The sequence below is a fragment of the Schistocerca cancellata genome, chromosome 7 (genome assembly GCF_023864275.1).
Source record: "Schistocerca cancellata isolate TAMUIC-IGC-003103 chromosome 7, iqSchCanc2.1, whole genome shotgun sequence".
Lineage (NCBI taxonomy): Eukaryota > Metazoa > Arthropoda > Insecta > Orthoptera > Acrididae > Schistocerca > Schistocerca cancellata.
Window position 1 is genome coordinate 69,199,628 of NC_064632.1, and position 23,983 is coordinate 69,223,610.

Genomic DNA, 23,983 nt, shown 5'->3' on the forward strand with positions numbered 1-23,983 from the left:
TTTGTGTGTAAATTGAAAAGAGTCGCTCCTGAGGAAAGCAAGATCGTTGCTGAATTAGTGCATAAACTCAGGGGAATATCCGATCTGTGGGTATTATGGGTCTGGCAAACCCAGGTCCCCAGCTGTTAGTAGCCTTGTTTCCGATTTTCTGCTTTCAGTGCTACTATCTATCTATTACTATTCTATATCTGTCAGTATGAATGAGGATCTCTTACTATAGTATGCGTGCTGTATGAATATTTTAAGATAGGAGAACTCTGAGAAAGGAATGAGTAAGTTTGGAATCTTGAAAACAGGATGCGATAATACGATTGTTGAACCATTGGCTTCCAATATGCGATGATATGTTAATATTGATGATATATGTCTTTTTTGTTCTTTATAGCTGAGTACGTAAAGTGCTGTCTGTGGATTTCGTAAGTATATTGATTCCCTTCAAGGTGAAAGAAGAATTGTGGTTTGTGTAATTTACGTGGCTCTGAAATATTATTGTGGTAGTCAAATACGAGCAGCTTTTCAGCAAATGGAGAATGGAACGGAAATATGGATCCTTTTTGTAGTCTTGATTGATGTTGAGCCAAAGCCTAAAAAATTATTCTGCGTTAATACTTGTCCTAGAAAAGCGACGTTTATGTGTTTTGCTGATGCTGTGAGCATTACAGCTTACTGTTCTCGCTGGTGCGGGATGCACTGCAGCCTATATGATTTGTACTGAGGAAATTTCCCTCTTGAAGGTAGAGGATGATTAAATAATTTTGATTATGGGAACGAAGGAAAGCTTGGTTTAAGGTAATAAGGATAAAGCAAAACATTTGTCATTTAAACTACAGGAGGATTCGGATCTTTTGTGTCTGTTGTAAGTTCAATATGTTAAGATGATACTGTTTTACAGAATAGAGGTGACCACAATTTTGCCATTCATGAGAAATGAATCCAGAATAACCACCACAGGCGAAATAACTGATTTGGAAGCGAAAGGTAACGTAAAGAAGGAACGAAATCGCAGCAAAATGGGTAAGAAAATGTAATATAACCTGTATAAGGCAAATATTTTTAACCTTCTCAGAGTCATCTGCGTGATTAATTGTTGTGATAACGTAATTTTAGGTGAAATTTTCTTACTGTTTTATGTGTAAATATATGAGTATGATAAATGTATAATTGCGAGTCTCTTTTCAGGTGTGCGAACTGGTATAAATGTTTTGGCGTGTAAATAACCATTGTTCTTTTTAATGTGTATGTTTAAGGAAAGTTCTCCATATTTATCATGTGACAAGACGTATGCCGCGAGCGTCAAGAAGAGGACGAATTAGAACAATGTTGTAGTGGTATGTACACGGTGTTGAAATAGCATTGAAGTAGCTTATTGGCTTAACTAGTAGTGGATAGAAGTAGAATATTGAGTAATGCATGTTTATGGGTAGTTAGTTTGTAGAATAGACAACAGGTGTGCATGTATGTGTGTGTAAATAACATGTGAACCCTATGCTGTTATGCTGTCCTGACCTATACTTGCACAAGGCATAATCCTATTCATTTTAGTGAATTAATAAATAGCATTTGATTTATTAAAACGTAAGTGAACCACATTAGTGATGTGGATTTAAATATTATATTGTCAGTTCATTTAAATTTTTATTTTTATACTGTCAAGTCATTTCACTTTTATTTTTTTTACATTGTCAAGTCATTTAAATTTTATTTTATATTGTCGATTCATCTAATTTTTTTATTTAAAAAAAATATTAAGTCTCACTTCGTTCTTAAAAATTGTGAAAGACAATACTAAGTGGTATTATGTATGACATTTTGTAATCACATAAGGATGATGAAAAATTTCTGTGAATGCAGTTGAGAGCGTGAAAGCGAACCGGCAAAACTCTTAAGAGACAGCGGGAGCAGCAGGACTAGTTGTAAACTGGCGGGTTTCCCAGCAGGACACGCTGTCAGCCAGGCCACTTTGGGAGCGCGGCCGACAACAAAAGAAGGTACACGGCAAACACTTTCCCTTGTACCTGGAGCTAATGGGCGGCCGTCCCGGGCGACCCTTCCTCGAGGCGATGACCTGAGATGGGCGAGCGGTCCACCGCGCGGAAATCCATCTGCTGGCAACGCGACCGTGACGAGACGGCCGCGGTGAAACAACACAAGGGGCGTGGAGCCTTTTGACAGGTACTGCCCACAGAAAGTTGCAGACGTCAACGACGCCTATCGACATTTCCTGATGGATGCCTACTGTCAAGCGACAGTAAATCATGGTTCGATGTTCTCTGGTCGCTAAGGGTGGCACAAAAGAAGAGCCATTAAGTGTCATCCTTGCCAGGAATATCAAACCGGCGAGCCAATTGAGGATATCCCAAGAATGTAACAACACAAAGGGCGTGGAGCCTTTTGACACATACTGTCCAGAGTAACTGGCAGACTTCAATGACGCCTATCAACATCTCTTGACGGATGCCCACTGTCAAGCGACAGTAAATCATGGTTCGATGTTCTCTGGTCGCTAAGGGTGGCACAAAAGAAGAGCCATTAAGTGTCATCCTTGCCCAGGAATATCAACCTGGCGTGTCAAACGAGGATACGGCACGAATTTGACAACACAAACATGGAACCAAATCGAGATGACGTGACACGGGAGAAACTTCATGAGAGGGCAGAGACGGCGGGATCGCACGCAACAGATGGACAAAAAAATCCCTACTGACAGCTGCGGCGACGAACCCCCCCTCTTTCCCCTATATTGTGCCTCGGAACAGTGGAAGTACTGAGTGTGTCAGTGAACAGTGATTATACGGTTCTTAGTCCAGTGCATATACATGTGTTTCTGTCAGAGAAACTCTGACTCGTGTGTTTTGCAGGAGTTCGGTTTATTGGTGTTTATTAGACTGACTCTTGTATTTTGCAGGTGTTCTATTTATCTTTTTTAGACTTTGACTCTTGTATTTTGCAGGTGTTTTATTTATAGTTGTTTTTTTTTGTTTTAGATGTTGACTATTGTACTGTTTTGTTTATCAATGTTTGTTTTTGTGTGATGTATTAGATTTGTGATATTTTGTTTCGTAAATTCATTGCTGTGGCATTGCTTCGTTTATCAGTCAGATAGCTTTTTAGTCTCATGGAATTGTGATCGATTAGCCTTTGCATGGGGCATATTTACTGTGAGGAACCCCTTAAGGGTAACAATCACATAATTATTGTAGTTTCAGTATAATGACACAGTGCTCATTATTTGCTAGCTAATTGAAATATAGTAGAGTGATTAAAAGAGTGCCACATAGTTATTTTAATTCTACAAATTATTAGTTTTATACGATATAGAATTTTTTTGCGATAACCACTTTGTAAAACATGTTTTTTCTCTTATCATTTTGTTGCTTTTGCAGATTGTGCATTGTTATGTTCTGCTTTTTAATACCGATGTTATTTGATGTTCTTTTTTTAATTACTGTGGCACCTTTGCTATTTTCATAAATTTTGCTTGTTAATAAACAGTCATAAATTTTCCTGTGATCAGTTGGCTCTTGCAATGAGCAAATACTGGTGAACTCCATAAGGGTAACAACCAGAAATTGTTTTCATATTAATGACACAGGAACCATTGTTTTTACTTGCTGACCGAATTAGGTCTACACTACCTTTTAAATAGGTGTCACAGATTGTGTTCTTTTTTTTCTGTTTGAAATTGTTAGATTCTAAAGATGTGTTGAAATTATTGTGTTTTAGCAAGTAGCTGGTGTCCTTTTGCCTTTTCTTTTACACTTTTGGTTTAAGTAGGGTGTGAGAAGCCTGCTTGGGAATGTCCTAGAATGGCCAGAAAATTCCCTGCACAGTCTTTTCCCGGAGCGTTGGGGTTATGAAAGGTCTCTGTTGGATTCCTTTCATGTTTACTGTGGCGTTTCTGACTATCTGGGAGGAGACTGAGCAGTGGAACGTGTTAACGATCTGTCACACTACTACACTTTAAAGCACAGTTTATATGTAATTCTTATATGTAATTCATGTCACACAGTCTCATACGGAACTTACATCCGCTTTCTTTTATATACTGTATATGATAAGATACTGTCATCCCCCTTCCCTTTTGTGTGAGAGGATGAATGAGCATATGTATTTCTAGTTGCATGCTTGAGGGTAGCAGACAAGGCTGTCTGCTAGAGAACAGTAGGACCAACGTCGGAACAGGTAGCTACGCTTCCTAAAAGCAAAGAGGTTTCTATCCTTAGTATGGTCCTGTCCGTCCGTTGTCATGTTGGTATAGGAAGCTGCCCCTCTGGCCACTTCCGTTGGTCTTTGTGAGCCACCCTCAGGAAGCACGCTCAGCAGTAGGGCAGTTGCAGTGTGGCCGTGGCGAGCGTCTGAAGTGGTAAGATCTCCGGCTAAGCGCGTGTCTGTTAAGTCCGTAGGACAATGGATTTCTTAAGTTCAGCCTAACTGAAAATTTAATCACCTTTATTTCGGGTTTAGGTCTAAAATATCCGATGTTATCTTAAATTGCAGCACAGTGTAATTATCGTGTGAAGTTCAGATTATTTTGCGGTAGTTGCTTTGTCACTACTTTGTGAGTAAAGTGAAACCACGTGTTGATCAGTAACTCTAACTAAGTTCATCAATCTTAAATCCGAATGTGCGTGAGATTATAACGTCTCGTCTTGAGAATATTTTTTTAATATAGCAACTTTTCTTTATGCTTTTCTTTATGTTCAACCCACGTGGGGTGTACTTTGCGAGACCAGTACCACGTGCTTATATAACTGTTTGACCCATCAGGTTAATAGTAAGACGTTAGTAACCAGTTCAAGGTTTTTCTTTTGTCAATTGCTTTTCGATCGAAGTTATTTTAATTACCAAAATTAATGTGGAGTTATACGCTTTGTGTAAACCAAGTTGACCACGTGAAGCATGTGGTGTAATCATCAAAGTAGCCCTCAGCTATTCTTTTTGCGAAGACTTCACAAAGAGTTAATATGAATTTAGTATACCAGTGTGTGGTAATTACATGACGGACGGGATTGTGGTATGAACGTAATTTCTTTGGCTAAAAAACTGAATCAGTTGGTTGTGATTAATTTCTTCTTGCTTATGTTTCAATGTTCTTCGTGTGTTATTTTATGAATGCAGTGTTGTATCCAGTCTCCCAATCTTGGCTCCATATTTTGTGTGTTCCGTAAGATTACAATCTCACTTTTTTCAATCGTAAATAAGGCACCAGCTCAGTTATAACTCACGTATAATATGCTGAAATTTCAATGAACAATCTTAAAATAAATTTCGAAATATAAACTGATTTCTTTCCTTTTATTTAAATTCTCCTTTTTATATATATATATATATATTACCGGTTTTGTATGACTATTAAAAGATTATCATTAATGTTAGTCTGCTTGGTAAACCTAGACTAAATATCTGATGAAACAGTTGCCCAGTAATCCACGGTTAACGTCCCCAGACAGATCACGGCTTTTAACCCACTTTCATTGTCAATTAGCACCGATTTCAGCATACCAAATTAAAGTTACAACCTTACAATCTTTTGACGTGCATGTGATCCCCAATGACTGACTGGCCAGAACGCCACACATTTATGTTTTTATAATTATTTGGTGGCATCTGAAGATGACGCTTTAAGCTTCGGACCCGGTCGTGCAATAAATTTAGAAAATAACTTGCAACTGAAACGGATTATTGTTCTATGAATACGTATATTAAAACTGAACAACGATAAATCCAGGATAGAGTGTAATAATATATTGACAAGGATAGTTGCTACTCACCATAAAGCGCAGATGCTGAGTCGCAGAAAGGCACAGCAAAATGACTGTCGGAAAGTTAGCTTTCGGCCAACAAGGCCATTGTCAAAAATAGGAATCATACACACAGGCATACACACACACACACACACACACACACACACACACACACATGACCACAGTCTCTGGTAGCTGGAGCCAGACATGTGTGTGTGAGAGCTGGGTTTGCGTGAATGTGTGCGTCTGTGTATGTTTTCTGTTTTTGACAAAGGCCTTGTTGGCCGAAAGTTAGCTTTCCGACAGTCGTTTCGTTGTGCCTTCCTGCGACTCAGCATCTCCGCTATACTGTGTGTAGCAAGTGTTGTTGTTGTTGTGGTCTTCAGTCCAGAGACTGGTTTGTTGCAGCTCACCATGTTACTTTATCCTGTGCAAACCTCTTCATCTCCCAGTACCTACTGCAACCTACATCCTTCTGAATCTGTTTAGTGTATTCTTCTCTTGGTCTCCCTCTACGATTTTTACCCTCCACGCTGCCCTCCAATACTAAATTGGTGATCCCTTGATGCCTCAGAATATGCCCTACGAACCGATCCCTTCTTCTAGTCAAGTTGTGCCACAAATTTCTCTTCTCTCCAATTCTATTCAATACCTCCTCATTAGTTTCGTGATCTACCCATCTAATCTTCAGCATTCTTCTGTAGCACCACATTTCGAAAGCTTCTATTCTCTTCTTGTCCAAACTATTTATCGTCCACGTTTCACTTCCATTGGCTACATTCCATACAAATACTTTCAGAAACGACTTCCTGACACTTAAATCTATTCTCGATGTTAACAGATTTCCCTTATTCAGAAATGCTTTCCTTGACGTTGACAGTCTGCATTTCATATCCTCTCTACTTCGACCATCATCAGTTATTTTGCTCCCCAAAAGCAAAATTCATTTACTACTTTAAGCGTCTCATTTCCTAATCTAATTCCAGCAGCCTCCCCCATTTTAATTCCACTACATTCCATTATCCTCATTTTGCTTTTGTTGATGTTCATCTCATATCCTCCTTTCAAGACACTGTCCATTCCGTTCAGCTGCTCTTCCAGGTCCTTTGCTGTCTCTGACAGAATCAGAATGTCATCGGCGGTGTAGCAACTACCCTTCTCATTATATTGTCATATTAAAATTTTTATTTCTTAGGTAACTGTGATGTTCGCAAGTTACTATACATGTGAAAACCTGTTTGGACGTGAGAGAGGCCATGGTGGCCCCAACCAGATCAGGTTAAATAAATACATAAATAAATAAAGTTGCTGATCAACAGTATTTGCGCCAAGGTCCTGGGTTAAATTCGTATCCTGTCCACGGTGCCTCATGAAGCGACGTCATGTAACACCATTGAAGGTGATCCGTCCGTCGGATGATGTTGCTAATCTTGGCGGTCCCTTTGGTGCTGATCGAGGAGAGTAGGTTGCCTGCCAGCGGCGCGTTTCACCCTTTCCCGTCTCTCGTCATCGTACAATACAGACGTCACACTACATACGCACATTACAGTCAACTGTACTTATCAGATACACTTACTCTACTCTCACACTTCGTGAAGGAAATCTGCGATTGTGCGCGAAGGGTAGGGAAAACCTTCCCATGGCTGCTGAACTTGCCCTTCGGAGCCTTCCAACCAAAAGTGCCGTACAACTTTACTATTTTTTGAGTCTTAGTCCGAATCTACCAAACTGGCTGAAGTGCTCGTAAATGATCGTGTGGCACTTGTAGCCTCCCTCTCACTTATCGGCCTTAATGGCAGTGAAAAATTAAACCGCGTGTACCTAATGGAAATTTGGGAAAAGCAATCGCCACCGAAGTTATTCTGTCGGTAAAGAGGGAGGAAGGGTTACATCTAAATGAAAGGAAAAATGCAAATGAAATTGGTGGAAATTAATTTTGAAAAAGGGTAAAGTTAATAAAGAAAGTAAATGTCCGGTCGTTACGTTAACAATTAACTGGCGTTAATTAGATATTTGAGATTTGGGGAAAATTACGGTCGCCAGTCCTATGGACAACTACTATAATAACTGAAAAAGAAAGGTTAATGCACATATAATTAGCACTAAAAGCGTGGCAACTGAAGGTTGACACGTGTTGTGAGAAAACTGAATGTTTGTCAGAAGTAATAAATTTCACTACACTCTGACTGGCGTTTGAATTTCAACGACACTCGGGTACATTTCAGAAAAGGAAGGGACCCTGCTTCGTAATGCAATTGGGACAATGAGCAACAAAGGTTCTTGCTAAGTTGCTGTATTTTAGTGATGCAAATGGAACAGTTTGAAAACCTGAGTTCTACCATACAGTTCTAAAACTTTACGTGATTTCAGTCTTCCTTGTTGGTTGATTGAAGGTTTGAAGTCGTCGTTCGAGGAGGTGGCGACAATCACTTATTGTCGGCTGTGGCAGTTGCAGCAGATGGATGTTGGCGCGCCTTCTTCTCGACACGGTCACCAGGCGAAACGGGCTCTTGATGTGTGCCACCTAAAGTTTCCCGTCGCGACACCGTGCCAGAAACTATCATAGCAAGTCGAGCGCAATTACATGCTGCCAAACCCCGAAAGCGCAGCAACTCGCTGGAGCGTCACTCAGCACACCTGCTCCACCGCCCTACTCCAGCCACACTCTGCTCTGCCCGCGCTCCACGCGGCAGAGTTAACACAACCCGAGATCGTAAACACTTTGGATCTCCACACGACCTATCGATGTAATCGTTCGATAGCATAGTTTTCTCTAGGCAAGACCCAGCGTAAAATTCAAATAATATTTACAAAACAAACCAATTATATATATATATATATATATATATATATATATATATATATATATATATATATATACACTCCTGGAAATTGAAATAAGAACACCGTGAATTCATTGTCCCAGGAAGGGGAAACTTTATTGACACATTCCTGGGGTCAGATACATCACATGATCACACTGACAGAACCACAGGCACATAGACACAGGCAACAGAGCATGCACAATGTCGGCACTAGTACAGTGTATATCCACCTTTCGCAGCAATGCAGGCTGCTATTCTCCCATGGAGACGATCGTAGAGATGCTGGATGTAGTCCTGTGGAACGGCTTGCCATGCCATTTCCACCTGGCGCCTCAGTTGGACCAGCGTTCGTGCTGGACGTGCAGACCGCGTGAGACGACGCTTCATCCAGTCCCAAACATGCTCAATGGGGGACAGATCCGGAGATCTTGCTGGCCAGGGTAGTTGACTTACACCTTCTAGAGCACGTTGGGTGGCACGGGATACATGCGGACGTGCATTGTCCTGTTGGAACAGCAAGTTCCCTTGCCGGTCTAGGAATGGTAGAACGATGGGTTCGATGACGGTTTGGATGTACCGTGCACTATTCAGTGTCCCCTCGACGATCACCAGTGGTGTACGGCCAGTGTAGGAGATCGCTCCCCACACCATGATGCCGGATGTTGGCCCTGTGTGCCTCGGTCGTATGCAGTCCTGATTGTGGCGCTCACCTGCACGGCGCCAAACACGCATACGACCATCATTGGCACCAAGGCAGAAGCGACTCTCATCGCTGAAGACGACACGTCTCCATTCGTCCGTCCATTCACGCCTGTCGCGACACCACTGGAGGCGGGCTGCACGATGTTGGGGCGTGAGCGGAGGACGGCCTAACGGTGTGCGGGACCGTAGCCCAGCTTCATGGAGACGGTTGCGAATGGTCCTCGCCGATACCCCAGGAGCAACAGTGTCCCTAATTTGCTGGGAAGTGGCGGTGCGGTCCCCTACGGCACTGCGTAGGATCCTACGGTCTTGGCGTGCATCCGTGCGTCGCTGCGGTCCGGTCCCAGGTCGACGGGCACGTGCACCTTCCGCCGACCACTGGCGACAACATCGATGTACTGTGGAGACCTCACGCCCCACGTGTTGAGCAATTCGGCGGTACGTCCACCCGGCCTCCCGCATGCCCACTATACGCCCTCGCTCAAAGTCCGTCAACTGCACATACGGTTCACGTCCACGCTGTCGCGGCATGCTACCAGTGTTAAAGACTGCGATGGAGCTCCGTATGCCACGGCAAACTGGCTGACACTGACGGCGGCGGTGCACAAATGCTGCGCAGCTAGCGCCATTCGACGGCCAACACTGCGGTTCCTGGTGTGTCCGCTGTGCCGTGCGTGTGATCATTGCTTGTACAGCCCTCTCGCAGTGTCCGGAGCAAGTATGGTGGGTCTGACACACCGGTGTCAATGTGTTCTTTTTTCCATTTCCAGGAGTGTATATCTGTGTCTTTATATACTGTAATTGTTTTACTATATATATATATATATATATATATATATATATATATATATATATATATATATATATATATATATATATATATATCTGTGTCTTTATATACTGTATACATATATATTGTAAAACAATTACAGTATATAAAGACACAGAAATGTCATATCTTCAGGTAACAAAATAAGGAAAAGCTTTATGGTACAATAGATGGAAATAGGAGGATATGCATTTCCGGCTTGACTCACTGATGGCCGGGAGGCCCCATTTGGGGGAGTTCAGGTGACGCCACACTGGGCGACTGCCGGGAACCGAACGCGGGCCTGCTGCATGGTAGGCAAACACTTCATTATTCAGCTAAGCAGGCGGACTAAGTGCTTGTGTCTTTCCATGATGGTAGATGTTTTCCAGGCTCTATTGGGAAGAAACTTTTGAAAAGTCTTGTTCAGGAAGCAGCACTTCCCAGAGAAGATTATTAGCGAATGACCACTGCTAATGCCTATAATCCGTCATATGAAAACTGCGCCTAGTGAAATTTGCGTCCGTGCAGAAATCTGCGCTCAGTAATCTCGGAAATTACGTGCTCACTACGTCACAGACTCTCTGCACCCTGGTAGCCCTCGCCAACCAGAAACGCGTGTCTGAGCCAAGTAGACCAGCAAGGCAAACATCCTCCTGCCGGATAAAGAATGCCAACAATGCTCGACATAACATTATAAGATATGCCGTCACACATACTCATAGCCGGCCGGAGTGGCGCTACAGTCTGGAACCGCGCGACCACTACGGTTGCAGGTTCGAATCCTGCCTGGGGCATGGATGTGTGTGATGTGCTTAGGTCAGTTAGGTTTAAGTAGTTCTAAGTTCTAGGGGACTGATGACCTCAGAAGTTAAGTCCCATAGTGCTCAGAGCCATTTTTTGAACGTACTCATATTGCTCTGATTATAGTCGTTTTAACGTTTAAATCCTGCTTTTGCTTCTTTTATGAGTAGATTGTTATTAAGTAAGATATTTTATGGCACATACTTTCTGTGTTAATGTATGTCTTACATAATATACAATTTTGTATTTCTCATATATCTTCCATTTGGCAATACTGACAATAATATTCAAAATTAAGATCGTAAAAGCAAAAGAGCTTGAAGTCAAGTATAGAGATGGGAGGAGTGGGAGGAGAACCTATATACAGCTTATCTCTTCGCTCCTACCCTTTTAGTGACTACCAGTAAACCTCCACCGACGATTCTGTAAAGAAACTAACTCCCACTTATGAAACAGCTTAGAACGTCAGGTTATTTTACAAAAAACCTAAAGTGTTAAATAAAGCAAAAAATAGATTTCACACACCTCAATGGCTCTGACGTCAAAGCTAGTGAATTGTGTCTCGTATAATTTTGCAGGTACATTAAGTGGTATATCTGGGTACTGTCTGCAATACGTGTTACAAATAGAATTAGTAACAAAGAAGTAATAAGTTAAAACACAGTGTCTGATGCTGAAGCTTTACTGCACTAAGTGCTGAAATGTAGAGTGTGTTGCAGTTTTCTGGACATGCTTGTGTTTGGCAGGCAGAGCTTTTACGTCAGATGGAGTGGCCAGCAGCTAACTAGGAGGCCGTATAAGATGAAAATGACTGACTTGCTGATGTTTTATTGAAGCCAATAAATGACATGTGAGGGGGTCAGAAGCAACGTAATACAAGTGCATTTCAGGTATTTTTGAGATAAATGGCTTTGAAGTTCACCTGGTATAAGAAAATCAGTCTCGATGGCACAACATTGTACCTTTACAGAGATATATTATGAATTTTAAGTGTTCTACAGACAAAGGATGACACAAGTTCATACCACAATTCTGGGTGAACAAAGGACCTAAAATCACTTGTACTATTTTGATATGGATCAGTTTTAGCGCGAAAGTAATACAGGTGCATGTGAACACGTTAATAATTTTATTATGCAGTAACTATTACACTTTTGAACATTTTAAATAACACAGGGTAACATTTTAGTCGTAGACACTGTCCAGAACGTCACTAGCAACATCTGTTAAATCTTCCGTGCCTGTTGTTACTTACCTAGGCCTATCAACACATGCTTCTTCATCATGACGACGTTCCGCCTCTTCATTTCATCCTGACCTTTCTCGTCGTCTTCGACAAAATGAGCTGCTTTTACTTTAAGATTGTTCCTCATACTTAAGATTACCAAAGAAAGCGTGGTGAATAGGGGGAATGCAGCATTTCAGCTCTTGTAGATTCTTCCACTTTGCAAAAGTTATGGGTACCTGAGCACTGTCCACTGTATTCAGTGTAATCTGTGAGGTCTCCCACCAAGTGGTTTGGAGAAGTCAGCTGTATAATATTCGACAACCTCATTGAAAGAAATCTTAAAATGCACGATGAATGGAGATACCTTTTTTACGTTAATCCATCTAATTGATCGCCAGACAAATGCATTCCCTTCGGTATCTCCTGGAACGGATGTCTTGGTCAAGAATTTCGTGTTAGCGATAGCTGCAAAATCTGCCTGATTCATTTTAGTAACTGTGAATTGTTTGCTAGACCTTTTAACGACGTCTACCCAATCCCGAGGCACGCACACATGAGTTTCATTCTTCTTGTGTTTCTCAATAAGACTAAAATCTTGATTACACTCATTGAACGTGTGTCCAGGTTCTAAGAATTTGTGAAGGACTGCTTCAATATGTATGTGATAAATGATATGCATCCAGTATTTTACAACATTTACATTGAGATTTTGTCCAAGCCAACAATCTGAATAAGCTATGATGTGCTTTGGTCACAACCCAAAGATTTTACAAATTTCAACAAACAATAACCGATTTCCTGTGAACCTCTACGAACAGTGCTTTCATTCCACACATATACATATTGGCGTTGCCAGACATTGTGTTGTGAATGCCAAGATTATAAGTCCACAATTGACAAAGATAGTACACTCTGTGGACATGGTAAAGTTTTCTGTAAATCAAAACACATCACCACAACATTATTCTGGTTTGATGCTCTTACTCTGTCAGATTTCTTTTCTTGTCGTGCACGTTCGGCCTTACGGTGATGGAGCATCTGTTCTCGCTGCACTTCTTTTGCTTCATCACTATTAGGGTCACAGCTGCGTAACAAATTGTTGTACTTGCCACATTTAATGTATGTATCAGTACTAGGACAGGGAAAACTTAAATTATAACGGGTGTTGAAAACATGCTAGTACGTCCATTCCTTGATAGGGTCTTCATTCCTTTCCACACACATATTTCTGTAAAGTTGGCACATTATGGAAATATTGAGGCTTTCGTGGAGGTATTGTTTGTTACAGTTCTGAATCCTGCTGTAATGTGAGATGTAAGTGGGAAATGACTCAATATGTTCTTCAACAACCTGTAGTTTCGCAGCAGGTATTTCGTTTGATGGTGCACTTTGCCCCCTATGGTCCTTCAGTGATACTCCTCTGATGGATTTATTGGACATGACTCCAATGAAGCGAACATTTGATATATCAAATGTCTTTAGAAAAACTCTTTACAAATGCGTACACCATTGAGTTATATAACAGTACTAAGTTTCCTTTTTGTGACATTTCCCCTTTTTCGCTCTGGTTCTTTCAGTTCATCACAGCCTCCAAGAAAAGCAGTTTGTAAATTCCATGATCGAAGTGCCCAATATGCAGTAAATAGCTCTTCACTATTTCTCTCTGAAAAATTGCTGTTACATTGACATCGGCACTTGTGATTGAATGGTCTTACACATTTCGCTTGATGTTCTATTCCTCTGTGTCCAACATAGGATTTCCCAGCATTTCGCAGCCGTTTTGCGACCTCACGCCTATGGTTAGCTGTATTTCGTAAGCTTTGCAAGCATTTTCTTCCCCTTCTATTAGAATTCTCATCAGTTGGTGAAGTACCATTTGCAGAAAATGAGGTTTCTTCTGACACAGAAGATTCTGCTGACAAAATACTGAAGATTGAGATGATGCTGATTTTACTAGTGATTCATCATCACTATCACTACGATCACAATCCGATGGTCTGAAGTCGCTACCATCGGTAGATAGATGCGAAGAATCGGAACACGACTCATCTACAATAAAACAAACACCATTGCGTCATTTTCACCTAGTATTTAATTACTCAATAACTCACATAATATGAAAATTTAGCGTACATCAGAAGCTGATAAAACTGTCTCTACTTCCTAGGAAACGTACGCTTTTTCCGTATAACCACACACTATTTTAGGAGAAGCACGCGTTTCCTACTTTGGATACGCAGGTGTACACAGTACATCATGAAACATTGTCCAAAATCGAATCATAACCTCACACATTACCACAAAAAACAAACTTGCATCATTCTACAGATTTTCCTTCATGTTCGCAATCTATTTACCAAATAAGTTCACTCTATAAGAAACCAACTTCATATAATTAAATCAACAATAACTCAGCTTGGTTCATTATGGCAAATAAATACACGAACAGGAACAATGAGCAAGACAATGAACGTTAACAATGCACATGTATTACTTTTTCTTGGAGCCAAAATGTCAGAGCCGAAGTAGCACATTTATTCAGGCACAAGAGTGCAGCTCTGACCGGGGCGTCACGTATATTACTTTTTCTCTCACAACACAATTAGTGTTCTAGAACATGTATGTGCACTTATCTCATTTTCTTCAGAAATGTTACTTTTATCACTTTGCTTCTGACCCCCTCATTTGTTTGTGTGGAAACTTTAAGTGTTGTCGATTTGGGTGGCTTTTAGCTCTTGATTTTGTACCATTTCACGGTTTCATTTTTTTTTCTTTTTTTTTTTTGGCCAGGTATTTTGCAGTTTGCTTTGGTGTCGTGAGAAATTTAAGCCTGTCTTACGGGTCAAAGCAAGGCTGGCGACCCTCATTCAGACTAATTTCATGAGAGTGATAGTGAGAGTTCAGTCAGCTAAGACTAGCTTCCACAGATAGATCCAGAACCCATTTCGATAGGTTATAGAGGAGTGTTGCAGGATAGCTACTTTTCGCAGTATATATAAATGAACTAGCGGACAAGGACATGAGGCTTTTCGCTCATGATTATGTTGTGTACAGAGAAGTCGCAACGGCAGATAATTCTGGAAGGATCGACGCTCTGTGCGGGGATTAGCAGTTCACCCTCAACATAAACAAATGTAACGTATAGCGCGTAATTAGGCAGAAAGACGCATCACTGTATCACTAGCTTAGAGCCCGCTGTTTCGCTCGCTCGGACTGTATGGCCTCCAGAGATTTTTTGTTTTTGTTTTTATTTAATCAAATTGGTATGTTGCTCACAAATTGAAACACCTTCTAAGCTTTTGACGCTAACTAAGACCATATAACAATAACCTGTTCCGAATGTATTTCTAACCAAAAAGCGATTCTGGTAGGTGGAGTCCAAAGTTTTTGCCAATCATGCGTTTTGCGTTCTTGTCGAGACATTTCCATAGCAACTTTCATCCCCTAACAAATATTTCTTTATATCTAACCGAGAAATGGAATACCAATTTTCATAAATTTAGTTTCAAAATTTTTTAATGTGATGAAATATTTTTCCCTATTCCACCCCCTTAGGGGTTGAATTTCCAGAAACACTGAAACACTTTTTTTTTTTTTTAATTTCTAACCGAGAAGTCAAATACTAGTTGTCACAGATATAGCCTTAAAAATCCTTTAGTAGTTCTTTAGTAATTATTTATTATCAAACAGACTTTCACCCACTATTTTACCACATTAGTGATTGAATTTCCAAAAATGCTGAAACACATACAATTTATTTTCTGACTGAGAAACCGAATAATGGTTTTCGTAGTTCTAGCTTCAAAATTCCCTTAATAGTGACATACTTTCCAAAAGCCTTCCACCCCCTATTTTACCCCCTTAGGAGTGGAATTTCAGACAATCCCTTCTTCAGAGACGCCTACATTATAAGCTCCACACCCTCTCTCCAAACTTCAAGTTTCTTTTCTTAGCGGTTTGGACTGGGCGATGACGTGGCAGTAAATTAGTCTGACTCTTTTTCATCCCCTTAGGGGTTCAGTTTCCAAAAACAGTGACATGCGTATGTTTTATTTCTAACAAAGGAGCCAAATACACATTTTCATAGATTTAGCTTTAAAAATTCTTGCACAATGAAATATTTCCATGAAATCTTTCATTCCCCGTTTCACCTCCATAGGGATCGAATTTCCAAAAATAGTGAAACATGTATTTTTTTATTTCTGACTGAGAAGCCAAATTTAAATGTTCATAGCTTTGGCTTTAAATAAGCTTTCATAATAAAATATTTTTACAGAAAATATCATCCCCTATTTCACCCTTTTAGGGATTCAATTTCTTAAGACACTGAAACACGTATTTTTTAAAAATTTGTAACCGAGAAGGCAAATATCAATGTTCATAGATGTAGCATTAAAGATATTTTAGTAGTTCTTTAATAATGATGTATTTTCGAAAAAAAGGAAACACATTTGGCCCCCAAGGGTTAAATTTCCAAAAATGCTGATACATGTATTTCGTTATTTCTGACCGAGAAATCAAATACCATTTTCGTAGATCTAGCTTCAGAACTGCGTTAACAGCGTCATAAAAAAATCCTTCATCCCTATTTTACCGCATTCGGGTTGGAATTTCAAAACATCCCTTCTTAAAGGACGCCTAAAGTAGAAGATCCACACCTTCTCCAAACCTCAAGTTGCTATTGTTAGCGGTTTGGGCTGCGCAATGAAGAGTCAGTGAGTCAGCCAGGACATAGAGATTACACGGTTGCAGAACTGTCACTGGAAGCAGTCGCATCCTTGAGATACCCAGGAGTACGCGCACGTGGCGATCTAAAGTGGAACGACCACGTAATACTAATCGCAGTAAGACAGATTCCAGCCTCAGACTCGTTGGAAGAATCCTCAGGAAATGTGGCCCATCCACAAAGCAGGTGGCTTACAAAACTCTCGTTCGATTAACTCTTGCTTGTTGTTAGTCAGACTGGGGCCCGTACCAAACAGGACTGATAGAGGAAATAGAGAAAATCCAAAGAAGAGCAGCACTTTTCGTTAAGGTTCATTTAGTAAGCCCGGAAGCGTCGCGGTGATGCTCACCCACACCAAGAGGCAGACGCTGCAGGACGGACTTTCTGAATCACGGTGTGGTTTACTGTTAAAGTTCCGTGAGCATACGTTCCTAGAACAGTCAACCATTGTACTACTTTGTCCTACGCATACCTCGCGAAATGATCGTGAACATAATATTAGAGACATTCCAGCCCAAACAGATGTTTATCAGCAATCGCTCTTTTCGGCAGGGATTCGTGACTGGAAAAGGAAAAAGTGGAAGCGACACTGGTACACAAAGTCCTCGCCGCTACACACCGTGAGGTGGTTTGCTGAGTTTGCAGAAGATTGCAACAGCTCAAACCACCGCTCTGCGGTTAGGAGTAGAAGTCCCACAAACGTGTGCCCGTCCAAATGATGGGTCCTAGTAGAATGACTGGTAAAATTATACATTCAAAATTAAATGGCAAATCTAATTGGCCTAGGATGATTTTCAAACAGATGAGCAAAACTGAACGTACTCAGACATTTCGCTCTTTACTTATTCTGATCAACACTAAACTGACACACAATATTTTTAGCGCAACGCAATCTGACTTTCAATAATCCCTACAAAAGAATGGCCCTGACTAACAATAACCTATAACTTTCATGAATCACTAATACCTCACAAAAATCTTCGTTACTCGAACTACAGTAACTACTGAAGGCACTAACTACTGATAGGTATAGTCAGCAAATGAAAGATTTTGATAGAGAACAAACAATGTATTTACCCTAATAATGTTCCAAAGTCATCATATATATATTAGTTCATGATATCCAATATTACAAATTTACTCTTTCCGATGGACACACGTCCAGATCGTCCGCTCACAAAATTTTGCCATCTCTCTCCCAACATCCACCACTGCTGGCGGCTCACCTCCAACTGCACAACGCTATGCGCTGTTCACATCCAACTGCCCAACACTACAATGGCAAATTCCAACAACGCAAACCAGCCACAGGCTGCACACAGCACAGTCAGTGATTTTCATATAGAGCGCTACATGCCGTTACCAACATAAAAACCTAAACAGCCTACTTACAACATCTAAAGACAACTGGCACAGGCATGAGATAAACTGAAGGCAGAACAAAATTAAATGGTTCAAATGGCTCTGAGCACTATGGGACTCAACATCTTAGGTCATAAGTCCCCTAGAACTTAGAACTACTTAAACCTAACTAACCTAAGGACATCACACACACCCATGCCCGAGGCAGGATTCGAACCTGCGACCGTAGCAGTCCCGCGGTTTCGGACTGCAGCGCCAGAACCGCTAGACCACCGCGGCCGGCAGAACAAAATTAATAAGCGGGAAGGCTCAGAAGACCAAAAAGCCAAAAAGTTCCACAAGAGAGAAAAAAGAAACTGGATAGCAGAAGAGAAGAGAGAAAAAAGTGAACAACTGAAGAAATAGGAAGGAACAGATAAGCTAACTTAACAGTTTAAATTTGGCTCTTAGCTGGTCTGCAACGAAAGGAGAAAACAGCAAACCAGCAAAATTATTTATGTTTTTCTAATAACCAGCCCTCGAAGACACAAATAAATATAGTGAGTCACTAATTTTTATTGGAGTGTTCACACCACTGGTGATCTGATTATACCTTAAAATATTACTGTAATACTGTATCATCAACTAGCTTCCTCTCGTTTTATAGAAACAGAACATACATTTTAAAGAGAGGCTACCCCAAACATATCCAGAATGAATAAATGTGTGGAGGTGTGGTTTTCATGATACTCGCAAGTATTTTTTTTTTTTTTTTCGTTCATACTCGCCGAATTACGACACCGACTTGGTTTTTTTTTCTGATGTAACTATATACTTTTCTCTGTAGAATTTGAAATAAGCTCCTAAGGCAACTTCAACGACGTAACGTGTATGGGACTTGAGCAAATAGTATCAACATAACAGCGCCGTAAACCCCTGTCCTGTCGCCAGGAGAAGAGGTTCAAGAATGGTTCAAATGGCTCTGAGCACTATGTGACTTAATATCTGAGGTCATCAGTCCCCTAGAACTTAGAACTACTTAAACCGAACTAACCTAAGGACATCACACACATCCATTCCCGAGGCAGGATTCGAACCTGCGACCGTAGCGGTGGCGCAGTTCCAGACTGAAGCGCCTAGAATCACTCGGTCGCACCGGCCGGCAAGAAGAGGTTCCACAAACGTCTGCCCTGTTATACCAAATGTAAGCAAGCACGTAGCTCAGGTACGGTTCGCGTGTTTAGTATCATAGCTCTCATACCAAGTGCTCAAAATGTTGACCTTGAGCGTAGCTTCACGCTATAAAATGATTCTGGAGAAAGAATACTGCATTTTAAATTTTATATGAGGTTAACGGTAGCACAGGCCTGTGTTATTATAAATTTCATGGATTTAGCAGTCGTCAGCTTTTCCTAATAGACCTCTTGTCGTAGATAGTATAACAGAACTTACGTCGAAATCAGGAAGTGTGCATGTTAACAGTAAAATGCAAGAATAAAAGCTATACCCTTATAAATTGCCATGCACCTATAGATGCTGATAAAAGAAGAAATCTGCAGAAAGTAATCAGTTCAGGATCCTTTCGAATCTTAAATCTTCAGCATAGTGATAAAAAGAATCAGCCAAATAGAATTTTTGGTGGAGTCCTTCGTCTTGGTAATCAGCGGCTGGCTTGCTGTAAGAGACCTTTACATTTATTATTACTGTTAAACACTGCAGTCAGTCGGGAGAATCAATAGTTTGGACAATTTGTTCCTTTTACGAAAGATTGCGAATTCCATATGTGTACGAAGCCTTTTTGGACGATTTAACACAGACTCAGTGATTGCAGGCTCTCTTCGACACAGCTGAAACTTCCCCACTAATTACAGGGCCAACGTGATCAACAAATGATTCAGAAAAAAACTCATTCGTTCATTCACTCCAGAACAAAAAAGTCACAAACCTTATTTATGGAGGAAATCGTGTATTAAATCCATCTTCATTACATGTCCAGATCTCCGGTGCATCCACGGCTTAATTATTTTCCTTTTACAATCTCTTTCTCTTAAAAACACACCGCTAGCGGCACAAATGTTAATTGGCTCGCTTTAGCGAGAAGAAAAGCAGAATATGTACCTCTCAGAAACACGTCAATCCCTCAACATATACTCCAGAAGCTGTCCTAGTTACCACTCTAACAACCATGGAGAATGCATATATGCATCTCTGTTATTTCAAAGAATAAAAAAATGGTTCAAATGGCTCTGAGCACTATGGGGGACTTAACATCTATGGTCATCAGTCCCCTAGAACTTAGAACTACTTAAACCTAACTAACCTAAGGACAGCACACAACACCCAGCCATCACGAGGCAGAGAAAATCCCTGACCCCGCCGGGAATCGAACCCGGGAACCCGGGCGTGGGAAGCGAGAACGCTACCGCACGACCACGAGATGCGGGCTTTTCAAAGAATAAATGCACTAGAAAATACTTTGGCGTCGACGAGCAGTCGCCGCATATATTACGGGAAAATCAGATCAGATAACTTTTCCAAAGTGAATGAATGTGGTTGGTTTGATTGAAAATGATTAATTGGTGCATGGTAGAGGGTATTTGCTGTGGGGACATTACAAGCTGGTGACCTGACAAAGTCCTGGTATTTAATCAAAAAAAGAAAGTAAGAAGAAAGAGATCACTTTCATTGTAAATGAGAAAGGAGCAGTTGGAAGCTTTTCCAGAATTCTCTCCCTCGAAATCTATAGCAAGCGCTTGCTAGACAGGTAAACCTACAGGGGAGGTGGCAGACACTTTCACTTTGAACAACGTCGACGCCCATCACGCTAAAATATTTGCAAACAAAGAGTGAGACAGGCGGGTGTAAGTTGTGTGGCTGGCACAATAGAGACCCCGAGCTCCGGCCAGGTAGAAAAGCTAATGTGGCGTGTCCAGAGCGGTCTCTGGACAGATGGCCTGTCGCGCGCGCCACCACCCCTCAGCAGCAACAAACAGCAGCGCCGAAGTGAGGCGTCTGGAGCCGACGCGGGTGAAGACAAAAAGGGAGGCCATTCTGTGCCGCCCACGCTGGGGAACGCCCCCTGGGCGACGCGAGCCAAGGTCGCGGCCGCAGGGTCCAGGTACGGCGAGAATAGGTCGCGCCTGGGCATCGCGGGGGGCGCGCGAGTGGCGCAGGTGAAATCTGCTGTGGGTCTTCACTTTCCCAGCGGAGGTCCGGCGTCGCGGGCGGCAAGGGCCCTCTGATCCTCCGACGGGGGCGGAAGGACGCCTCCGCAACCTGAGTGTGTCCCTCGCTCTTCCAAGGTCGCCCTCTTCTGCAGGCCGCACGGTGGGAACCAACCGGCTCCGTCCGCTTCTAACCAAGTCACTAATCGCGCCGTATACTCACTTAGTCCTTGTACGACCGAAAAGGACCCTCATATGTTCAATAATATTCTCAAATCGTGGGTACTGACGTATTGTCAAAGCCAGAAGCATTGATGGCTCCTTTCAGAGTATGCTGATGCATTAGCTCAATACTTAACAATCATATACAACCGTTTGCTCGACGAAAGACCCGTACCCAAAGACTGGAAAGTTGCACAGGTCACACCAATATTCAAGAAGGGTTGATGCATCTCTCCATGCTACTCTATCCTGAGCAAGCTTCTTCATCTCCCAGTACCCACTGCAACCTACATCCTTCTGAATCTGTTTAGTGTATTCATCTCTTGGTCTCCCTCTGCAATTTTTACCCTCCACGCTGCCCTCCAATACTAAATTGGTGAACCCTCGATGTCTCAGAACATGTCCTACCAACCGATCCCTTCTTCTAGTCAAGTTGTGCCACAAACTTCTCTTTTCCCCAATCCTATTCAATACCTCCTCATTAGTTATATGATCTACCCATCTAATCTTCATCATTCTTCTGTAGCACCACATTTCGAAAGCTTCTATTCGCTTGTTGTCCAAACTAGTTATCGTCCATGTTTCACTTCCATACATGGCTACGCTCCATACAAATACTTTCAGAAAAGACTTCCTGAACTTAAATCTATACTCGATGTTAACAAATTTCTCTTCTTCAGAAACGCTTTCCTTGCCATTACCAGTCTGCATTTGATATCCTCTCTACTTCGACCATCATCAGTTATTTTTCTCCCCAAATAGCAAAACTCCTTTACTACTTTAAGTGTCTCATTTCCTAATCTAATTCCCTCAGCATCACCTGACTTCATTCGACTACATTCCATTATCCTTGTTTTGCTTTTGTTGATGTTCATCTTATACCCTCCTTTCAAGACACTGTCCATTCCGTTCAACTGCTCCTCCAAGTTCTTTGCTGTCTCTGACAGAATTACAATGTCATCGGCGAACCTCAAAGTTTCTATTTCTTCTCCATGGATTTTAATACCTACTCCGAATTTTTCTTTTGTTTCCTTCACTGCTTGCTCAATATACAGATTGAATAACATAGGGGAGAGGCCACAACCCTGTCTCACTCCCTTCCCAACCACTGCTTCCCTTTCATGTCCCTCGACTCGTATAACTGCCATCTGGTTTCTGTACAAATTGTAAATAGCCTTTCGCTCCCTGTATTTTACCCCTGCCACCTTCAGAATTTGAAAGAGAGTATTCCAGTCAACATTGTCAAAAGCTTTCTCTAAGTCTACAAATGCTAGACACGTAAGTTTGCTTTTCCTTAATCTAGCTTCTAAGATAAGTCGTACGGTCAGTATTGCCTCACGTGTTCCAATATTTCTACGCAATCCAAACCGATCTTCCCCGATGTCGGCTTCTACTGTAAGTAGGCTGTTTATGTTTTCTTATTGGCAACGTTACGTAGCGCTCGGTATGAAAATCACTGGCTGTGCTGTGTGCAGTCTGTGGCTTGTTTGCATTGTTGTCTGCCATTGTAGTGTTGGGCAGCGGCAGCTGGATGTGAACAGCGCGTAGCGTTGCGCAGTTGGAGGTGAGCCGCCAGCAATGGTGGATGTGGGGAGAGAGATGGCGGAGTTTTGAAATTTCCAATACTGGATGTCATGAACTGCTATGTATATTATGATTTTTCAACACTATTAAGGTAAATACATTGTTTGTTCTCTATTAAAATCTTTCATTTGCTAACTATCCCTATCAGTAGTTAGTGACTTCCGTAGTTTGAATCTTTTATTTAGCTGGCAGTAGTGGCGCTCGCTGTATTGCAGTAGTTCGAGTAACGAAGATTTTTGGTGAGGTAAGTGATTTGTGAAAGGTACAGGTTAATGTTAGTCAGGGCCATTCCTTTGTAGGGATTTCTGAAAGTCAGATTGCGTTGCGCTAAAAAATATTGTGTGTCAGTTTAAGCACAGTCTTGTATAATTGTTCTAAGGGGAAGTTTCACTACCAGTTTTTCCATTCGTCTGTAGAGAATTCGCGTTAGTATTTTGCATCCGTGACTTACTAAAGAAGAAAGGTAGTAGGAGTAATCCACTAAATTACAGGCCCATATCTTTAACGTCGATATGCAGCAGGATTTTAGAACATATATTGCGTTCGAACATAATGAATTACCTCGAAGAAAACGGTCTATTGACACACAGTCAACATGGGTTTAGAAAACATCGTTCTTGTGAAACACAACTAGCTCTTTATTCACATGAAGTGCTGAGTGCTACTGGTAAGGGATTTCAGATCGATTTCGTATTTCTGGATTTCCGGAAGGCTTTTGACACTGTGCCACACAAGCGGCTCGTAGAAAAATTGCGTGCTTATGGAATATCGTCTCAGTTATGTGACTGGAGCTGTGATTTCCTCTCAGAGAGGTCACAGTTCGTAGTAACTGACG